This window comes from Somniosus microcephalus, chromosome 4, assembly GCF_052327205.1.
Source record: "Somniosus microcephalus isolate GS21.2 chromosome 4, FLI_Smic_1.0, whole genome shotgun sequence".
In the NCBI taxonomy this organism is placed as follows: domain Eukaryota; kingdom Metazoa; phylum Chordata; class Chondrichthyes; order Squaliformes; family Somniosidae; genus Somniosus; species Somniosus microcephalus.
In genome coordinates, this window is record NC_140990.1 from 302,405,907 (window position 1) to 302,427,873 (window position 21,967).

A 21,967-nucleotide genomic window follows, 5' to 3' on the forward strand; every position below is an offset into this window, starting at 1 on the left:
ATATTAATTGTCTTGATCTTCAAAGACAAAGTCCCCACTTATTTTAGATGAATTTTACATTTTTTTTAAAGAATAATATGGAAATTAGTGCTAGTAATTAATTTTTTATTATGCGTCTCAAGTTTTGATAAGTGCAAGTTGATAACTGCATCTAGAATTCATTTCCAAATTTAATTAGGGAAAGCAGCACAAGACAAAAATGTTCAGAGGCTATAGATTAAAGGCTATGACTTAAACCAAAACCTAATTTATACAGATAAACAGTAAAGTTTTAACACACTGTTTCATAGAGTTGTCAGCCTCAAAGAGTTGAGTGCCAGAATAACAGAGCATTTTTATTTAACCACATAAATGCTGGTGGAGAGCATGTTACTGCATTACAGAAAGCTCCAGAGTGTATATTCTTCATGATCTCTATTTGGCTTGTTTGTGAGGGCCAGATTTTTTTTTTTAAAAGCTTATTAACTAATAACACATGGTTCTTTCAATTTCAAATAAAAATATAATTAGAAAAAATCATGTAGACAAACAGCAGTTAATGGAACAGTATAGTAAAATACGATATCTTAGTCCTTGCAGTTGGCTTGTACACAATTAATCACACAGCTTATGTTTGGTCTGGAGTGCACAAGTCTTTGAAAAAATAATTGTATTTATCATGGGCTAGCAGTTTGAGAAGATGGTAGAATGTCTGCTTCGATACCAGCTGTTTATGGGTTTGAATCACGGCATTCGTCACCTCCAGTTTCAACTATTGATAGTTTATTCAGTTCAAAACCCTAAATATGTACCTCAAATCTTATTTCCAAAATAAATGTGCTATCCCGCTGTCAAGTAAACTTTACCAGTGGATGGTATCATAAGTGGAACATATAGCACAAGGAACATGTTGTGGATGTTATTAATGGATAAATCCACTGGGAGCTGGAGCAACATCAATTTGACAATTTTGCCTAGGAATTTAGAAATTCGAGCATAAAAGGAGGCCATTCAGCCTATCGCACCCATGCTGGTGTTAGCTCTTCCACTAGAGCTGTCTACTCTACTCCCATTTCCCTGCCCTATCTTCATATCCTTTTATTATATACTTGCTTTTCTAAAACTTATCCAATTCGCTTTTAAATCCTGTCATAAGCTCTGCCTGAATAGCCATTTTGATTTTAGATATTCCATGTTGCAATAACTCTTTGTATGAAAAAATGTTCTTCGAACTTCAGCTTCATTCATGTAACGATAATTGAGTCTATATCCCCTTTGTTATTAACCTGCCAACCAATGGAAACAATCATTTATTATTTACTCTCCAAAAGCTTTCGTAATCTTAAAACCCTTCACCACAGGGCTATAGAGAGAGAGCAGGGGAATGGGACTAATTGGATAGCTCTTTCAAAGAGCCAACACAGACACGATAGGCCGGCGGTCCCTTTCTGTGCTGTATGATTCCATGATTCTTTCCTTAAACTTATTGGTTCCAGTAAAATACCCAATTTTTCAACCTGTTCCATGGGATTCTTCCTATAACATTCAACAGACCAACTGTGACTAACCAATGTCTTGCATAAATTCAACATCACTTCCTTGCTTTTATATTCGATGCCCCTATGTATAAAACCCAGAATCTCATTTTACTTTTCTATGACCTTTTCTACCCGCATACTCCTAATTTTTAAAGTTCTATGGGCTAGATTTTCAGTTGCTTGCGCCAGCAGTTAGCGCCTTAAGAGAAGTGATTTCCGGGCGCTATGCGTGTAGCGCCCGGGCGCAGCGCAGTTTGCGCCCCGCCCCAAATTAAGTTGCCCGTTAGCGCCGGCGCAAAGTTTAGCGCCCGCCCGGATGCGCGCGCAGAAAATGACGTCACATCCTCGTGCAACGCCCTTTGGCCGCCCCGATTGCAAACTTCAGTCGGACCGCCCCATTGTGCGGCGGGCGGCCGGAGCGTTTGGAAAAAGGAACGCAACACAACCAGCGCGGGCCCCGGGGGGCGCTAATTAAAGGGAACGTCCTCTCCAGTATAAAGGCCATCCATTATTTCAGAAAACAGTCTTGTGCAACGCATTTCTGGAGACACAACAAGGAGGATAGCTAACTGGTTTCAAGCAGCAAGAGCCAGGTATTTTTGGACTCAGGCAACAGCGCTGCAAGTGGCCATTTGGAAATTAGAGTGTTTGCCAGGATTTGATGGGGGTTGCATGGGGTGCCAACGCGGAGCTGCAGCTCCATGTCCGTAGGGCTCGCAGACGTATTGTGAGAGGGGCAGCCCTGGCTAGAGGCAGAGGGGGCTACAGGCGTCGGCCACGTAGGCCTTACCCAGTCAGGCTATACCGCCAGCAGCGCTCCTACCTAAACATGAGTGCCGCGCGATGTGTTAAAAGGCTCCGATTCCGGAAGGGGGTGATTGCAGAGATCTGCCACCTGCTTCGCCGAGATCTGCGGCCAAAGCTCAGGTGCAGGACGTCTCTGTCGGTGGAAGTGAAGGTGACAGTGGCATTGAACTTCTATGCCACCGGCTCCTTCCAATACGCTGCTGGGGACATAGCAAACATCTCCCAGTACGGCGCGCATCGCTGCATCCGCCAGGTGACCGAAGCACTGTTCAGAAGGAGAAGCCAATTCATCTCCTTCCCCATGGCCCTGGAGAGCCAGCATCAGCGCGCATTGGGATTTTCCAGACTCGGGGAATTCCCCTTGGTGCAGGGCGCCATTGACTGTACGCATGTGGCTTTGCGGGCCCCTCTGGAGCATGGCGAGCAGTATCGCAACAGGAAGGGCTACCATTCTCTGAATGTGCAGCTGGTCTGTGACCACAAGCAGCGCATCATGGCAGTCAATGCCAGCTTCCCAGGCAGCAGCCACGATGCCTTTATCCTGCGGCAGAGTACTGTGCATGACATGTTCCAGGCACAGCCTCCCCCAAGAGGATGGCTACTCGGGGACAAAGGCTATCCTTTGTGCACCTGGCTCATGACCCCGCTCCGCGCGCCCAGGACCGCTGCTGAAGAGGCCTACAACGAGAGCCATCAAACCACCCGCAACATCATCGAGCTAACTATTGGGGTCCTCAAGCAGCGGTTCCGCTGCCTTGATCGCTCCGGAGGAGCTCTCCAGTATTCGCCGGACCGGGTCTCCCAATTTGTGGTGGTTTGCTGCATGCTACACAACCTGGCTATCCGCAGGACTCAGGCACTGCCACCTGACGTTGGACCAGCACCTCAGGAGGAGGAGCAGGAGGAGCATGAGGAGGAGGAGGAGGAGGAGGAGGAGCAGGAGTACGTTCCCAGGAGGGAGCGACCAGGGCCAAGGGCCGCACGACGCCACCTTATTACACGGTACTTCTAAGCCCCCTGTCAGGGAATGGCCAGGGGCCATGAGGGAAGATGAATGCAGCCGCTCCGCAAGCCCTCAGCCGGCGAAGCCAACAAACACTAAGAAGAACAACCATGGAGACTGCATGAATAAAGATAATTTTTTATTAAACAAAAATGAAAAGCCCTTCCCACATGAATCCCCAAAAACAATAAACGGGCCCCACAAAAAGCCCAACAAACGACTCACTCCCACAAACTGGGGAGGAGCCACTCCACCTTTATTGAAACCGGGCCTCAACGTCGGCCTAACGCAAAAAAAAAGCCCTCCAAAAGCACAACCATGGGCAAAATAAAGATGGCCACCGCCATATTAAAGGAAAGCTGGCCACACCCTCTACTGAGTGGCCCGCGAGGGCGAGACCTTGGCCAGCATTTTGCCTCCCCTGCCCTGCCTGCTGCTCCTTCGCAAGCTCTGCCCAGTGGCTGCTGCGAGGCTGGGGGAAGGCGCCTGAGGCTCAGATGCCCTTCCGCCAGATGCCGCTGGGGGGTGGCCTACACGGCGTTTGGGCCTCGAGGGGCCGTCTCCTGAGTGGCGCGCCTGAGCCTGGCCACCATCAGCTGCAGCCGCTTGCCCTTGACGCCCCAGAGGGGGAATGGCGGCGACGGATGGTGCAATGTGGGCCAGCTGGCGTCTGGGATGCGCTGGCTGGTGCTGTGGCGCGGTGGCACTCGGCCGGGCCCGCACTGCAGGATCCGCAGCAATCAGCCGACGGCCGGCTTGCTGGGATGGTCCAGCGCGGCGCCTGCCCTGGCGATGCCTGCCTGAGACAGCGCGTGTGGCAGCAGTGAGTGGCCCTCTGGTCCTGGTGTGCGCGCGCATCACATCCGCCAGGGTCTTGACGGCATCAGTTAGCATGCGGCCAGTCGCGGCAGTTGCTGCCCCGAACTCGCGCACACTGGTCGCCAGCGACTCGATGGCCTCAGGCATGCGCCCCACCACGCTCATGAGCTCCGTGTGGCGCCGGTCCGAGTCGTCGGCCATCTGATCGAGCTTCCGCACCTCCTCCGAAGTGAAGGTGTCCGGACTGGAGTCGCGACTCTCCCGCTGGGGAGGAGGGGGCCGAACTAGGGGACCCTTGCCGCGTTGGTGACGGCGAGTGTGCCGAGCAGCAGCACTCCCCTCTGATCCTTCCCCCCTTTGGGGGGAAGGCCGCGGGCCACGCGCACGGCTGCTGGGTGGCTGGACGCCACTGGTCCCAGAAGCTGCATTGCCCTGCGACAGTTCCTCCAGGCACTCGTCCAGTGAGGAGGTGTCGAGCATTTCCTCCTCTCCTGCGGGACGTGACTGTTCCCCCGAAGGTCCGGCTTGCTCCTCCTCCTCCTCCTGGTTGGAGGTGCTGTCACTGGCAGCCTCAGGGTCCTGGTCGTCACCAGCTGAAAGCAGGAATGCACAAGAGTAGCTTCAGAGTGAGGAGACGGCGTCAGCGAGGGAGTTAGGACTGGTGGGATTCAGCGCATTGGTGGGACAGTGGCAAAGGAGGTAGCTCGGATGGGCCAGTGCGACGCGAGAGGGCCAAAAGGCGAGGTCCTTACCATTGCCGGGCAGTGGAGGGTCGGATACACCGCACGCTGTGGGGACAATCACACGTGCTCCCATGAGCACACACACGCGCTCCTCCAGCCGAGTGAGCTTCTGCAGCTTGGCGCGGCCACCCCTGGCACGGGCCTGGCGATTAAACGCTACTTTAGCCTGCAAGAGAAAGGACGGGCTGTAAGGGCGCAGTGAAGCCCTGATGTAGTGTGCACTGCCTCCCATGGTGGAATAGCTTGGACAGAGTGAAGCCCTGATGTAGTGTGCACTGCCTCCCATGGTGGAATAGCTTGGACAGAGTGAAGCCCTGATGTAGTGTGCACTGCCTCCCATGGTGGAATAGCTTGGACAGAGTGAAGCCCTGATGTAGTGTGCACTGCCTCCCATGGTGGAATAGCTTGGACAGAGTGAAGCCCTGATGTAGTGTGCACTGCCTCCCATGGTGGAATAGCTTGGACAGAGTGAAGCCCTGATGTAGTGTGCACTGCCTCCCATGGTGGAATAGCTTGGCCAAAGTGTAGAGTGCCGAATGGCCATTTGATGCTCATGACTGTCCCAATGCTGCTGGCTGAGGGCTGGCCAAAAGGACTTTCAGGTCCCTTTGCCCATCATGTCAGGTGTACATGCAAGAATGAGGAGGAGACTGGAAAGGCTACTCACCCTCACAATCCTGGTCAGATCGTTGTACTTCTTACGGCATTGTGTGTGGGTCCTGGGGGCCTCGCCGGTGAATGTCACCCTCTGGGCGATCTGCTTCCAGGCTTTGGTGTAGTCGTGGTGGGTTGGATTCCTCCCACTGTCTGGAAACAAGATCTTGCGCCTCACCTCCAGAGCTGTGAGCATGATGTCCAGATCACCCTCTGAGAAGCGCAGGGCACGCTGACGGGCCTTCTCTGGCGTTGCCATGACTCCCTGGGGCTGAGCAGTAGTGTTGAGGCCTCTTTGCAAGGCTGCAGTGTGCAGGGCGTGGCAGCAGACTAATTCGTCCCTTCCCCCTTTAAGAGCTGGTCGGCACCACGGGGTCTGCTGTCAGTGCAAAAATGACCGCACCCGTGCTGCGCCCCGCCTGGGCGCTATCCCTCTGGACCGCCGGCTTAGCGCCTAAAGAGAGTAGTGGAACGCCTCTTTTAGCGCTCCACCAACCTCTTAGGGCGAAGCCACTGAATTCCCGGCAACGGGGCGCTACTTTGGGGCGGGCGCTAACTTCGGGCGGGCGCTAAAGCTAGCGCCCCAAAACTGCCTAAACTGAAAATCTAGCCCTATATATCTGCACGCAAGATCTCTTTGTTCATCCACTCTTTCTTTCTTTTGATGTTCTTTTTCCAAAAATTTAATAATTGGCATTTCTCTGCACAGAACTGCATCTGCCATCTATTTGTCCACTTGGCCACCCTGCCCTTGTGCTCCTACAATCTCCGATAGTCTTCCTCACAGTTTGCTATGCATCTTATATAGAAACATAGAAGATAGGAGCAGGAGTAGGCCATTCGGCCCCGCGAGCCTGCTCCGCCATTCAATGAGATCATGGCTGATCATCCAAACTCATTACCCTGTCCCTGCCTTCTCCCCATATCCCTTGATCCCTTTAGCCTTAAGAAATATATCTAACTCCTTCTTGAATATATTTAATGAATTGGCCTCAACTGCCTTCTGTGGTGGAGAATTCCACAGGTTCACCACTCTCTGGGTGAAGAAATTCCTCCTCATCTCTGTCCGAAATGGCTTAGCACTTATCTTTAGACTGTGACCCCTGGTTTTGGACTCCCTCGCCATCGGGAACATCCTTCCTGCATCTAGTCTGTCTAGTCCTGTTAGAATTTTATAAGTTTCAATGAGATCCCCTCTCATTCTTCTAAACTCCAGCGAGTATAAGCCCAATCGACCCAATTTCTCCTTATACGTCATTCCTGCCATCCCAGGTATCAGTCTGGTGAATCTTCGCTGCACTCCCTCCATGGCAAGAACATCCTTCCTCAGATAAGGTGACCAAAACTGCACACAATACCAAACTGCTTAGTTTGGTATTGTCAACAGATTTCAATATCGTTCCCTTTTCATCTATGTCCAAGTTATTTATATCAATGAAAAACAAAATACCATGCACAGCCCGACTCATTTCCCATAATTTATTTAAAAGTTATATATATATGAACTTAAAAACCATTAGGAAGGCAAATGGTATGCTGACCTTCATTACAAGAGGATTTGAGTACAGGGGTAAAGAAGTCTTACTCCAATTATATAGGGCCTTGGTGAGACCATACCTGGAGTACTGTGTACAATTTTGGTCTCCTTACCTAAGGAAGGATATATTTGCCATAGAGGGAGTGCAACGAAGGTTCACGAGATTGATTCCTGGGATGGCGGGACTGTCGTATGAGAAGAGATTGAGTAAACTAGGCCCGTATTCTCTTGAATTCAGAAGAATGAGAGGGGATCTCATTGAAGCATACAAAATTATTACAGGGCTTGATAGGATGGATGCTGGGAGAATGTTTTCCTTAGCTGGGGAGTCTAGAACCAAGGGTCACAGCCTCAAGATAAAGAGTAGGCCATTCAGGACTGAGATGAGAAGAAATTTCTTCACACAGAGGGTGGTGAATCTTTGGAATTCTCTACCCCAGAGGGCTGTGGAGGCTCAATCATTGGGTATATTCAAAATGGAAGTCGATAGATTTCTGACTAGTAAGGGCATCAGGGGACATGGCGATAGGGCCGGTGAATAGAGTTGAGGCAGAAGATCAGCCATGATCTCATTGAATGGTGGAGCATGTTCTTAAGTATGATTTTAAAGGTTCTTGACATTAGGGATTCATTACTTAATTGAACCTAGTTTGCTATCAGTCATTGAGCTCAGGACACTGCTTAAAAGAAAGAAAACTATTTGCGTGAACAATCTAAATTTGAAATTGTTAGATTTAAATGCATGTTCCATACTTCTGTCATAACAGCTGCAAGTGGCATTGAGGTAAACACTCAAGGTCTCAAATGTCCACCTCAGCTTTGCGATTTCTTAACTAGGCGTAAAGGTCTATTGGTGTGGGGGAGGGGTGGTGAGGAACTGGGGAAAAAAATATGCTTAAGAAACCATGATGACCAGGGATAGTAGTCCAGATTTGCAGTATTGACACTGTAAATTTCTCAATGGGATTACCTTATTGATGGTGCAAGGACTAGGGGACACAGATTTAAGGTTTTGGGCAAGAGATACAGGGGGGATGTGAGGAAAAACTTTTTTACGCAGCGAGTGGCGAGGACCTGGAACTCGCTGCTGACGGAAGTGGTGGAAGCGGAGACACTCAATGTTTTCAATGGGAGATTGGATAGGCACTTGAGGGAAATAAACTTACAGGGCTACGGGGATAGAGCGGGGGAATGGGACTGACTGGATTGCTCCATAGAGAGCCGGCATGGACTCGATGGGCCGAATGGCCTCCTTCTGTGCCGTTATGACTCTATGACTCTATGACCTAGCCTCTGCTTGAAAAATCACTTTCTGATGTGAACCAGTGGTAATGGTAAACCACTTGAGTGGCTTTAATTTTCCATAGTTCCCTTTAAATAGCAGGACTATGTCCTTAGTGAGGCATAACTGCAACTATAAGAGCTCACTGTAGTGAGGAGTTCAGGGACCTGTATTTATTGTCATAACTGCATCTGGCTGAGCTCTCTCCATTTGCACAATTGGTAAATACAATGTTCAATATCATTAAGGTGATACATTTTGCACGAAGCACACTTTTAGTTCTACCAAGTCCCTTAAGCTCCATTAAGTCAAGGGGACCTGATGTATTTATGGGGTGTTTTATACAGATTGCGAAATACAAAATGTCCCCATGCCATTACAGAGCTTCAAGAATCGCACTAAAAAAAAATACTCCATGTAAAATGTAAACCCTTATGAATGGGCAACTGAATAAGACGGGCCAACAAAGTCTTAGGTTAAAGCCACGGTCAGTGTTAAATTATGTCACCTCGGCTGGAGTCGAAACAGGAACGCTACACTTGGCTTCACCTGGGGAAGAAGGAAATGACTTAGAATTTCTGCTGCCAATGCTCATCCAGTAACACCTACTGGAAAATATTTTTTTGTGAGTTGTTGGGTAAAAACAGGGTCTGCCTCGGCAGTCACAGCAACTACAAATGAATGGCCTACTGGCACTCACTGTTCAAGCTTATACATGATAAATGGCCAGTTGCTTGAAGTGCTGGAGGCCAGTGCCTTTGGAAGCAGACCCCAGCATCAGTCAGCCCTTAAGAAAAGAGGGGAAACATAGAGAAAGGGAAAGGGAAAAGAAAAAAGAAAATTGTATCTAGCCTACATTTCAGTGTTTGGCTGAATGTTCCTCTTGCCTTGTACACCAGTTGTATTACTGAACAAGAGTACTGGGCATTAAAGAACAGACAATGGCTGTCTGGCTAACTCCATTGTTTCCATCCAGCACATACAATTTGTCCTGCTGTGTATTTTATACAATCTATTTAATCTCCTCAGAGATAAGTAAAACTTGGGAAATGATAAAACTCTGTGAAATTTGCCCCTGACTCCTTAAGGTAAGTAGCAGCTTGGCTCAGTTGGTAGCATTCTCACCTCTGAGCCAGAAGATTGTGGGTTTAATTAAGCCCAACTCCAGGATTGGAGTCCGCATCTAGATTGATACTTTAGTGCAGTACCGGGGGTGTGTTGAATTGTTGGAGGTGCCTATTTAGACAGATGTAAAAAAAATTCCATGGCACTATTTGAAAAAGAACAAGGAGTTATTCCAGTGTCCTGCCAACATTCCTCCCAAACCAAAAATAATTAACTGGGTTTTCATCTCATTTGTTGTTTGCACAATATTGGTGTGTGCAATTGGCTGTAAGGTTTGTCTACTTAACAAAAGTGACTGCACTTTACAACTGCATTCCACAACGTAGCACAGGAACCAATGTGCTCCACAGGAGTATTTAATTATCAATATTTGCACTTAACCTTAGAACCTACAGTCCCAATCTTACCCAGGTAGGTATCCACCTCTGTATAAAAGGTGTTGGCAAAGATGGCGCCAACTGCTTTTGATGGGGAACATTCAAGATATGGGCCTAGAAATTCAGTTGCGTCCGCCAGCCGTTAGCGCCATAAGAGGGGTAGATTTCCAGCGCTAGGCACTTAGCGCCCGGGCGCAGGCCGATCTGCGCCTACGCCCAACTTCAGTTGACATTTAGCGCCGGCGCAAAGTGTTTGCGCCCGCTCAGCTGCGCGCGCAGCTTATGACGTCATTTCGTCGTGCAACGCTGTTTGTGCGCCCCAAACCGGAAATTCAGTGGCGCCCGTCCAATGTGGGCGTGGCGCTGTTAAGAACTGTGAAGTGGAACGCAGCACAGGCCCTGCGGGCCTCAGGGAGCGCTAATTAAAGGGCACTTACACTGAACTATAAAGGCCAGCCATTTTGCTGCAATGACTTTAGTGCTTTGGATTTCTGGACAGAGACCAAGGAACAGACCTTCCTGATTTGGGACAACATAGGAGAGGTATTTTTGGCTTCTGGCCAGAGCTTGGAACTTTCACTCATTGTGATTTCACTGTTTGCAAGTTTATTATGGGGGCTGCATGGGGTTCCAACCCTCAGTTCCAGCATTATGTGCGAAGGGCTCGCAGACGCTGTGTGAGAGGGCCAGCCATGCCTAGACGCAGAGGGGCCATCAGGCGTCGGCAACGTAGGCCTTACCCACTCAGGGAATACCGGCAGCAGGTGTCCTATCTCACCATGACGCCGCGCATTGTGTTAAGAGGCTGCGCTTCAGAAGGGAGGTGGTTGCAGAGATCTGCCAGCTGCTTCACAGAGATCTGCGTCCACAGCTGATGTGCAGGACGTCTCTGTCGGTGGAAGTGAAGGTCACGGTGGCTCTGAACTTTTATGCAAGCGGATCATTCCAAGCCGCTGCTGGGGACATAGCGAACATTTCCCAGTTTGCCGTGCATCGCTGCATCCGGCAGGTCACCGATGCCCTTTTCGCAAGGAGACACCAATTCATCTCCTTCCCCATGACCCTAGAGAGGCAGGAGCAGCGTGCAGTCGGATTTGCCAGGATCGCCGACTTCCCCATGGTGCAGGGCGCCATTGACTGCACGCATGTGGCTATGCGGGCACCTATCGACAATGCCGAGGATTACCGCAACCGGAAGGGCTACCATTCCCTCAATGTACAGCTGGTGTGTGACCACAGGCAGCGCATCCTAGCTGTCAATGCCCGCTTTCCAGGAAGCAGCCACGATGCATTTATCCTGCGCCAGACTACTGTGGCTGACATGTTCGAGGCACAGCCTCCACCAAGGGGATGGCTTATTGGGGACAAGGGCTACCCTTTGTGTACATGGCTCATGACCCCGCTCCGCGTGCCCAGGACCCCTGCGGAGGAGGCATACAACGAAGGCCATCAAGCCACAAGGAACATCATAGAGCAAACGATTGGCGTCCTCAAGCAACGGTTCCGCTGCCTGGATCGTTCCGGCGGATCTCTACAGTATTCGCCGGATAGAGTCTCCCAGTTCGTCGTCGTTTGCTGCATGCTGCACAACCTGGCTATCCGCAGGACTCAGGCACTGCCACCTCACGTTCAACCACCACCTCAGGAGGACGAGCAGGAGGACCATGAGGAGGAGGAGGAGGAGTACCAGCCCAGGAGGGAGCCACATGGTCCAAGGGCCGTCCGCCGGCAGCTTATTGAACGGCACTTCTAGGCCCCCTGTCAGGGAATGGCTTGTGGCAATGAACGCACCTGAATGCAGCCGCTCCGCAAGCCCTCAGCCGGTTAACGCAACAACCACTTGAAACATGACACCTGGACAAGCTGAATAAATAAAAAGCTTTATTTAACAAACTCAGGGCCCTTCCCACATGAAACAGAGAAACAGACAAGACCCCCAAAAAACAGTCAAAAACATATCTCACTCCCACAACCTGGGGAGGAATAACAAAACTTGTCAATAACATTTGCCTTCATCCTCGGCCTTCCCAAAATAAGCCCCCCCCCCTCCAGAACACAACCACCCCCATATAAAAAAACATTTGCCTTCATCTTCGGCCTTCCCAAAATAAGCCCCCCCCCCCCCCCCAGAACACAAACACCCCCATATAAAAAAAACAGTTGGCAACACACTCTACTTGGTGTGCCGAGAGGGCGAGTCCTTGTGCAGGCTTCTCCGGCCCCTGCCCGACCTGTTGCTCCGCCTCAACCTGGGCCCTGTGGGTGTGGCAAGGCTGGGGGAAGGCTCCTGAGGGGCACACTGCGTGATGGCAGATGCCCTTGGGGGTCGGCCTAGACGAGGTCCGGCCCTGGAGGGGCCGGCTGCTGACTGCTGCAGTTGTGGCTGGGCAGCATCAGTCTCTGCATCAGCTCGTCGCATCTTGGCTGGGGGAGTGGCAGTGGCGGCTGCAGCAATGGGGGCAAGCTGGCTGATGCCAGGCGCTCGCTGGTCGCCAGAGACACTGGCACTCGGCCGGGCTGGCACTGCAGCAAGCGCAGCAATCTGGTGGAGGCCAGACCGCTGTGCTGCAGCAGGGCGGCGGGTGCCCTGGCGATGCTTCCGTGACACCGCGAGTGTGGCAGAAGTGAGTGCCCGAACTGCCCTGGTCTGTGCCTGCATCAGATCAGCCAGTGTCTGCACGGCACCACTCATGAACTCACGACTCGCGTCCTGTGCTGCCGCGAGTTGGTCGACACCCCTGGCTTGTGCTGCCGTGAGTTGGTCGACACCCCTGGCCTGTGAGTCCCCGAAAGCGGCCACACTATGAGCCAGGGACTCAATGGCCTGAGGCATCTGTCCCACAACCCCCATGAACTCGTTGTGGCGCCGCTCCGAGGCCGCGGACATTTCATCAAGGTGGCGCACCTCCTGGGCGAGGACCGTCTCCGGACTGGAGGGCGGACTCTCCCTCTGGGGAGAAGGCCGCCGAGCTGCCCGACCCTTCCCGCATGCCTGGACGCCACTGGGCCCAGCAACTGCCCTCCCCTGCAACACTTCCCCCCTCTGGGGAGAAGGCAGCCGTGCTGCCCGACCCTTCCCGCGTGCCTGGACGCCACTGGGCCCAGCAACTGCCCTCCCCTGCAACACTTCCCCCCTCTGGGGAGAAGGCAGCCGTGCTGCCCGACCCTTCCCGCGTGCCTGGACGCCACTGGGCCCAGGAGCTACACCCCCCTGCAACACTTCCCCCTGGCTCTCCTCCAGGCAAGACGTCTCCCCTCCATTGCCATCCCCTGACGCGGATGAGGGTTCCCCCGAAGTGCCGCCTTCCTCTTGGTCCTCGTCGTCCTCCTCTTCCGAGGGACTGGCACTCTCAGCTTCATGGACCTCCTCCTCACCAGCTGAAAGCAGGAAGGCACAAGAGTAGCTTTAGAGTGAGGACAGGGCGTCAGCGAGGGAGGCATGAGTGGTGGCATTATGCGCATTGGTCGGACAGTGGCAAAGGATGTAGATCTGAAGCGCAAGGGGAACGAGAGAGGTCCAAACGGTCATGTCCTTACCATTGGGGCCCAGCACAGGGTCCGCATCACCAATAGCAACGGGGCCAACCACCCGGCCACGCATGAGTCGAGCCACGCGCTCCTCCAGCTCACTGAGCTCCTGGAACTGGGCACGGCCTCCCCCGGTGACATTCCTGCTCTTCATATTCTGGGCCAGCTTGGCCTGCAAGAGAAAGGACGGCCTCTAAGTACAGTGTGGTGCCCTGTTGTTGTGTGCACTGCCTCCCATGGTGGAATAGCTTGGCCAGTGTGGTGCCCTGTTGTTGTGTGCACTGCCTCCCATGGTCGAATAGCTTGGCCAGTGTGTAAAGTGCAGAAAGTGCTATTGATGATCATGCCAGTGCCATAGCTGCGGGAGGAGGGATGGCCATTAGGCCTTTGAGGTCCCTTTGTCCATAATGTGAGGTGCACATGCAAGGATGAGGAGGACACTGGAAAGTCTACTCACCTTGACCAACCGAGTGAGGTCGTTGTACTTCTTGCGGCATTGGTCACCAGTCCTGGGGACATCGCTGGTGGCTGACACCCTGTGGGCGATTTCCCTCCAGGCTCTCCTGAACTGCCTCCTGGGAGCCTTCTTGCCACTGTCCGGGCACAAGATCTCTCTTCTCTTTTCCAAACCCTTAAGCAGCACCCACAAAGCAGGCTCTGAGAAGCGCTGCGCTCGTTCACGGGCCTTCTGCATGGCTTCAGGCGCTATTTGGGTCCACCAGCAGTGTTGAGGCCTAGCTGCAGGGCTCCACTATCCAGGGCGTGGCAGCAGACAAAGTCGACCCTTCCCCCTTTAAGAGCTGGCCGGCGTCAGGGTGTCTGCTGTCAATCAAAACATGACCGCATCTGCGCTGCGCCCGGCCTCGGCGTTATCAGTCCGCACCGCCGGCTTAGCGCCTAAAGATAGGAGTGCAACGCCAGTTTCAGTGCTCGCCCAAACTCCTTGGCCAAATCTACTGAATTTCGGCGAAGTGGCCTACACGTTCCGGCGGGCGCTAACTTTAGCGACCGCCCGACTTTAGCGCCCCAAAAGTGGCGCGACGGAATTTCTAGGCCATGTACTATAGGGAAAACAAAATCTAACTTCTAGTCCCACCTTAGGCTTGTTAATTTTGTACTCGTCTTCTAATGCTTTGATCATAGTTTAAGTTAAATAACTGAAAGTAAAATATTCAAATTCACAGTTTACAGCTGATACCAGAAAGTATTCAGCTGCTACTTAGCTTGTGGCTACTTTCTGCCAGCAATGGGGCCTGCTATGCACAAATCTGAATATTCTTCCCATGATATTCAAGTTATTATTTTCACTCAACCACTAGTGCTGTTAAAACCAACACAGATATATGAGAACCTTAACTTTTCAGTTCCCATCCAGGAATATATGGAAGGAATGAGAAAAACCAGAATCAAACCAAATGTGAACTGCAGTGTAAATCCCCAAAGAGGACACATTGTCCAATTTCCAGCTCTCAAAGCATTAAAAAAACATTTTGAATTCTTCTCACCTCTAGAGACTCATATGACACAAACATCAGCCTAGTTTGGTTTCGATTTTGCATATCCATATTAAATGTTTGACTCTGCCACACTCAGCATGGGGTTTCTCATAAGAGATTCCATATGGTTACTTAAAGCTAAATGAACCATTATGTCAGGTTGCCCATATACAAACTGTACTGATGTTCACAGCCATTGTTATTTACAACTCTATGCTAAGCTAATAACTGGGGTCTTAGAAATTTAATTCTGTTCTCCCACTGATTAGAGAATACAATCTAGGCCATTCTTTAGCATACGGCTTTTCATACTATCTCAATTCTACACAGTAGCTCTGACAAGGCTAAATTGTCCTACTCTTCACAGTTTTTTTGTGTATTTTATTTATGTTTTCTCCTCTTCACCTCGTTAGACTTACCTATACCACATAACATTCCTTGGTCTAGAAGGCATTTTGAGAAAGCACTGGCCTTATCTTGGTCTATTAATAACAACAATAATTTGCATTCATATAGCACCTTTAATGTATAAAAATGCTCCAAGGTGCTGAACAGAGGTGTGCAGAAAATGGATGCCAAGCCAAAGCAGAAATTAAGGGAGTTGATCAAAAGCTTGGTCAAAGTGGTGTGATTTAATGAGTGTCTTAAAGGAACAGAGGGAGGTTGAGAGATGGAGTGGTTTAGGGAGGGAATTCCAGATAGTACAACCTATAGCTGTGCAACCCACAATTGTTGTTCCCGATGATGGGTGAAACTAGAACTAGGGGGCATAGTCTTAGAATAAGGGGCTGCTCTTTCAAAACTGAGATGAGGAGGAACTACTTCACTCAGAGGGTGGTAGGTCCATGGAATATGCTGCCCCAAAAAGCTGCAGAAGCTACATCATTACGTAAATTTAAAACAGAAATAGACAGTTTCCTAGAAGTAAAGGGAATTAAGGGTTACGGGGAGCGGGCAGGAATTTGGACATGAGTCTAGGTTCGGATCGGTCATGGCCCTGTGGGTAGCGGAGCGGGCCCAGGGGCCGTGTAGCCTGATCCTGCTCCTATTTTGTGTGTCTAATTCTGTTAGATTCAGGAGATGGTTCTGTGATAGTAGATTGGCGGTTAGGATCAGATCAGCCATGATCTTATTGAATGGCGGAGCAGGCTCGAGGGGCCGATTGGCCTACTCCTGCTCCTATTTCTTATGTTCTTATGTTCTTATGTAAGTGGTGAGATGTAGGGAGGGGCTTTTACAAGAGGCCGGAGTCCGACAGTATTCCCCGAGACATGGCTGAAACCTAAAATTTACCATGGACAATCACAGGTGCAGCCCTGAGCGTGCCCACATTCTACTACTCCTTGGCACAGCATATTGAAACTCCATAAACACTCTGCTGCTGTGAAAATTCTTTTTCAGAAAGAGCAATGGAATTCATCTCTTTCTCCTCCATGTATCACTACTTTGCTCCATTTTTTTATTTGCTGCATCTAGAAAAAAAACATATCATGTCCTCAAGACATCTCAAACATGGCAGCCAATCTACACATAACAAGCCCCTGCTAAAAGCAAACAAGCTGAGTGACCAGTTAATCTTTTAGTGGTGTATTACACCAATTCTATTGCTGTGATCCTGTGACAAATGTATACACATTACAAAGTAAGGAACAGCATAACCATCAAAGTTACTCTTTGACACAGCATATTGAAACTCCATAAACATTCTGCTGCTGTGAAAATTATTTTTCTAAAAGAGCAATAGAATTCATCTCTTTCTCCTCCATGTATCCCCTCTCCTAGACAGAATTTCATAACACTGGAGGTGAGGAATAAAAAAAACAAGGCAAAGCTGAGACAATTAGCCTGACTTCTTCAGAGAAGCAGCAATGAAAAATAACTATGGGAACTCAGCAAAAACATTTAATAGGAACTATGCCATCTGTATGAACAGGAACATTACTAATGCCAATTCTTTATGATGCCACTACCCAACTCAAACCTCACAAGCGACTACTTTGGGACTCAGGGTGCAAATCCTTAAAACCATAGTGTGCAGTACTTCTTCACCTTTTTACAATGTAAAAAAATGTTACAAAGACATTTTTGGTCATTTCAAATATTCTTGACAGCTAGTACATTTATAAAAGACAGGAACCTTTGCTCACATAGTATAGATGTAAAAATCCATTGCTGGAGAAAATAAAATGTTCAGTCTTCCATTCAACAGTGTTATTACAAACTCTCCACAGGTTTCAGTATTGATTTTTCTCCAACCTTAAAAAAAAGGTGACAATAGTGCTAAAAGAAAAGCTAGTTGTCCTTGTTGTAAAATAATGTTTTGTAACAAAATATAAATACAATTACATGAGCTTCATGTAAAAGCATTATAGGGATTTCAGTACATTAAAAAAATATAATGGAGGTGAAATTCCCCTCGTTTGCGTTTCCGGTGGGAGGTTAGCGGCGGTGCTACCGGGTATCGCCCTACTCTACTGCGCCCGAATATCATGACATCATCTCCGGGCGCAGCGCCCCGGTAGCGCCTCGGCAGAAAAATTCGCACTCGCGACCCCCGCAGCAGCGCCAGGCGATGTTACCAACTGCTACAGGGGTCGCGAACAGTGAGGCCGGCCGCTCACGGGGCGCAACTTAAAGGCGCGGCGGGTGGCCGGCTGGCCCCCCAAAAAGCCGATCTTTTTAAAAAAAATTATTTTCGGCCACCGGTTGCGGCGTCTGTGCTGCGATCGCTCAGCCCAGCGCTCTGCTGATTGCGCGGCACTCCCGCTTTCCCAATGGTCCAGAAATCTACAATGAAACCGACAGAGCTTGCAGCATGGGGCCCTTCCCTTTAATGCAGGGAAGAGCCCCTGCAACCGGATCGGGACATTCCCCGCCTCTTGCTCTCCAAGAGGCAAGCAGAGTGCTTGATTTAGCTCCACTTCCCTCTTGGAGCAGAAAGAGGAAATTTAACAAATGTTTGAAAAGGTTAGTGCCTGGCGCTGACTTTCCAAACATTTTTCACTTGGCACCCCGAACGGCCCTCATGGGGAATTTCTCCCCCAATCTGTCTAAAAAGAATTCAACTCTTGGAAAATATGAGTTAATTTTGCTTTTCTGACTGATCATTCAGTGATCCATATTTGACAACTAATAAGCCATCAGTAAAAGAGAAGGCACAATCTTTAACAATATGAACGCGATCAATAGAGTTTGAAGAAATCAGTAAGGTAAAATGTATCCATGAACAGATAAAAAAATAATTGCTAAACCCGATTAGGATGAGGCCCAACACATAGGTGTGGTACCTAGCAAGTATATTGCATATCACAACTGTCTTCTTTCAGGCTACTTCACTGCTATCATCAATCTGTGTCTAAATGATATAACCAAGGTATTAATGACCCATTTGAGAGCTAGTAATTAATTTAACCATGGCCAACCAACCAATTAAACACCTCGCCAGATATCAGGTGGCTCAACGTTGTGGAACCAATTGAACCAATCACTAAAGCTGAAGCCCTAGTGCAGAAAAGATGCAATGATATAACATCAAAATGTTCAAGAGCGTGTTGTTACAATGCAGAGGCTTAAAAGAGATGGCCTTTTAGCATAATAAAGCATTGACAGAGCACAAAAAACTGAAAATACAGTACTGAGAATAATAATATCATTTTATTAGGGCATTACCAGCCCAGAGGGTCTTATTAATAGTCTTCACTTCTCTTGGGCAAGTAATAAGTACCTTAAATCTGGTGATGGCTATGTTGTGCAAACATGATATTATTACTGCATCGGATCAACCTCTTTTACACTTTTTCTCTACATTTTCACACCATAGAAACTACCCAGCTACCTTATTATTATACTATCATATTTCTCAACCAGTTCTAGTTGCAGAACTGCTCATTATAAATTCATGCTAAATGAAATGTAGTACTTAAATTAAAAAATTACAGAGAAGATACATTGAATTGAACAGTGGGATACACAGTTTATTGCTCAAGTAAGGAAGGTCACATGGGTACAATAGCTCCTTAATAAAGTCACTCATGGATTATGAAGGTCTGACTATCACAAGTGGACACCACTATTTGCCATATGTATTCTATTTCTTCCATTGATAAGAATGCAAACACAACAACTGGTGAAGAAAGTTATTTTTAGCTAAATGGAAGCAGACACTGAAAATAGCTAAATGTCAGTGAGATTTCTGGAGGAATCTCTTAGAACCTCAGAGAAGATGTTACAACATCAGTAAGGAATATGTTCTTCCAAAGGAGTGAGATAATAGGTTCTGAGACCAGCACCTTTGGCATACTTAAAGGATATACAAAGGAAGGAATTGAATGCCACAAATATTCAATGAGTAAGCTGAAAATATAACTGATGAGTGAAGGTTGTGATTTGGTTACGTAGAGATAGTCAGTGCTTTACATGGATTTAATAATTGTCGTTTTCTTTTCTTATGATAGTTAAAACTGTGTATTGAGGGCATTAAATGTGAACCTTGTAGTCATGTGTAGGCCAGACCAGGTAGTCGTAGCAGACTCCCTGAAGGACATCAGTGAACCAGCTGGGTTTTTACAACAATCTGGTAGGTTTCATGGTCAATTTTTCTTGGTGGCAGCTGAGACATCAGATTTATTGAATTCAATTTTGCAGTTTGCCATGGGATTTGAACTCATGGCCTCTAGGTTCCTAGTCCAGTAACAAAATCATTATATTAACAATATCTCAGAAGAAAAAGATCAGATATTAGTGATATAACACCATTGTCACTGAAGTCATTGGTAGTTTTTTATAAAATTTAAATGAATGTACCTATGAGATAGTGAAACAGAATTATGCACCAATCAATTAGCATGTCAACGAATCCATAACATGAATGTGAAAGTTTGTGCTTATTCATGTGTCAGTCGTGGCTCGGTTAGTAACACCCTTGCCTCTGAGTCAGAATGTTGTGGGTTCAAGTCCCACTCCAGAGACTTGAGCACAAAATCTAGGCTGACACTCCAGTGCGGTACTTTGGGAGTGCTGCACTGTTGGAGGTGCCGCCTTTCAGATGAGATGTTAAACCGAGGTCCCTTTTGCTCTCTCAGGTGGACATAAAAGATCCTATGGCACTATTTCGAAGAAGAGCTGGGGAGTTTTTCCGGTTTCCAAGCCAATACATATCCCTCAATCACATTGCTAAAAACATTATCTGGTCATCATTACATTGCTGTTTGTGGGAGCTTGCTGTGCGCAAATTGGCTGCAGTGTTTCCTACATTACAACAGTGACTACACTTCAAAAAGTACTTAATTGGCTGTAAAACACTTTGGGACATCCGGTGGTCATGAAAGGTGCTATATAAAAGCAAGTCTTTCTTATTGATTTGAATAGAAAATGAGTCATGGAAATAGTATAAATTGCTATTCGAGATAATCAGTGTTTTACAGGAACATTGTTATCACCATTATCTGCAAGTCCAGTGATGAAACCATAAACATTTCCCACCCAGACAAGTTGTGAACATCATAACATATATTTTCTGGTGGTGCAGCAATGGAACAAGTACTGGGGAACTAGAACATCCAGCTCAGATCCATATAGCCAAATCTGCACCATCTTTAGTGCTGAGCACGATTTTCCAGGAGATCTTTTAGACTGGTCTAAAGTTGTCTTGCGGAAGGAGCTATAGGATCATTTAAATATTATAATATATTGAAATGAAACATAATACAGTTTTCAATTTACTTAATTTGGGCTGGATGATCCCTTCATCCATCTGGAGTGACCCTAAAGAAAGTCCACGAGTGATGGAGCTAGTTTTTAGCCTTTATTTTAAATTGGGGTTTTACAGTGCATTTTTATTACTGGCTTTGGTATTAATTTTTGTTGGCGTTTTTATGAAAAAATACTTTTTATTTTGAACATTGCGTTTTTCTTTCTCCTTCACAGTACATAATGTTTATGTGGAATCACTTAATTTGCCAGATATTTCCTGCTAATTCACTGGAAAGCACACTGTAATTGAAACATTTTCAAGACTTCAGCAGAACAGCAAGAACTGGAATAAAAAAAAGGGGACATGAAAAGGGCCTCTTACGATGCAAATACTCATGGCATCTCGGAGAATGATTCGGCATTGAAGTGAAGAATCGTGTATCAATCCGTGAGTCAAGTTAAAATTGATGATGGGTGAGGTTTTGAAGCACGACAAATACAGTATTCCATGGATTTAAGTGGTACAAAATAAAATAAGGCACATCAAGGAGATCTGCAGGCCAGATGGTCAGCATCTATATCTGCAACTTGTTCTATAGATACCTAGAAATATTATGGCAAACTAGCTTTTCAGGCTCTGTGTCAGCACTGATCCAGTTGCTGGCCCATGCTATCTGCTGCAAGGACACCTGAAGCCAACCGTCATCATATGGGCAGTAGCTCCAACATTAGTCAAGATTACTTCCTCGCACAACTTTTTGAGCAGAAGGATTATGTGCACTATTAGCCAATGTGCTGTCCGTTCATTATCAGACAACTGACTAATACGCCTTGGGATGTTTTACTACTTTATAGGTGCTATATAAAGGCACATTGTTGTTGTAATGTACAAGTAAGTATATTCTGCATCTCTTTACCCACTGAATAGAAGGGAAGCATGACTTGGCTTTGCAATATCATTGGACTACTGCATTCACTAAAGTTCAGGAGTCATTGATGGCAATCGCACAGCCATCCTGCAGCCCATCCTGTGTGTCAGCAAGTGATCATGGTTGCCATATATGTGTGAAGCTCTTTGAAGATGTATGTGCCAAATTTGTATCCATTGTATGTTGTGGGGATTGGAAAATAAACCCTTATGTAAGTTGAAAACCTGACGGCCTCAAAGTGGCTTTTCCATTTCCTAATACAACCATCTGGTATTTTCTTTTACTGATACAGGTTACTAAAGGGGTATCGTTCAGCATGATAACACAGCTCACTGTCACGCCAAATTGCTTGATCACTCAGCGGCAGAGTCAGGATTCATGCTTATGACTGCACATACATCCGGTTACTTGTAATAAATTGAGGCACAGAACAGAAGCCAATTGCTTCTTCAGAGAGAG

At 47.9% G+C, this 21,967-nt stretch overlaps 1 long non-coding RNA gene across 1 annotated transcript in view; it reads left to right on the plus strand.

Moving 5' to 3' along the window:
• Positions 1–21,734, plus strand: part of LOC147120566 (uncharacterized) — a 36,498-nt gene extending 14,764 nt beyond the window's left edge. Inside the window, exon 2 of the long non-coding RNA XR_015077856.1 lies at positions 20,814–21,734. This is a non-coding gene — a long non-coding RNA (uncharacterized LOC147120566). The remainder of the gene's footprint in view (positions 1–20,813) is intronic.
• Positions 21,735–21,967: the final 233 nt, after the last annotated feature.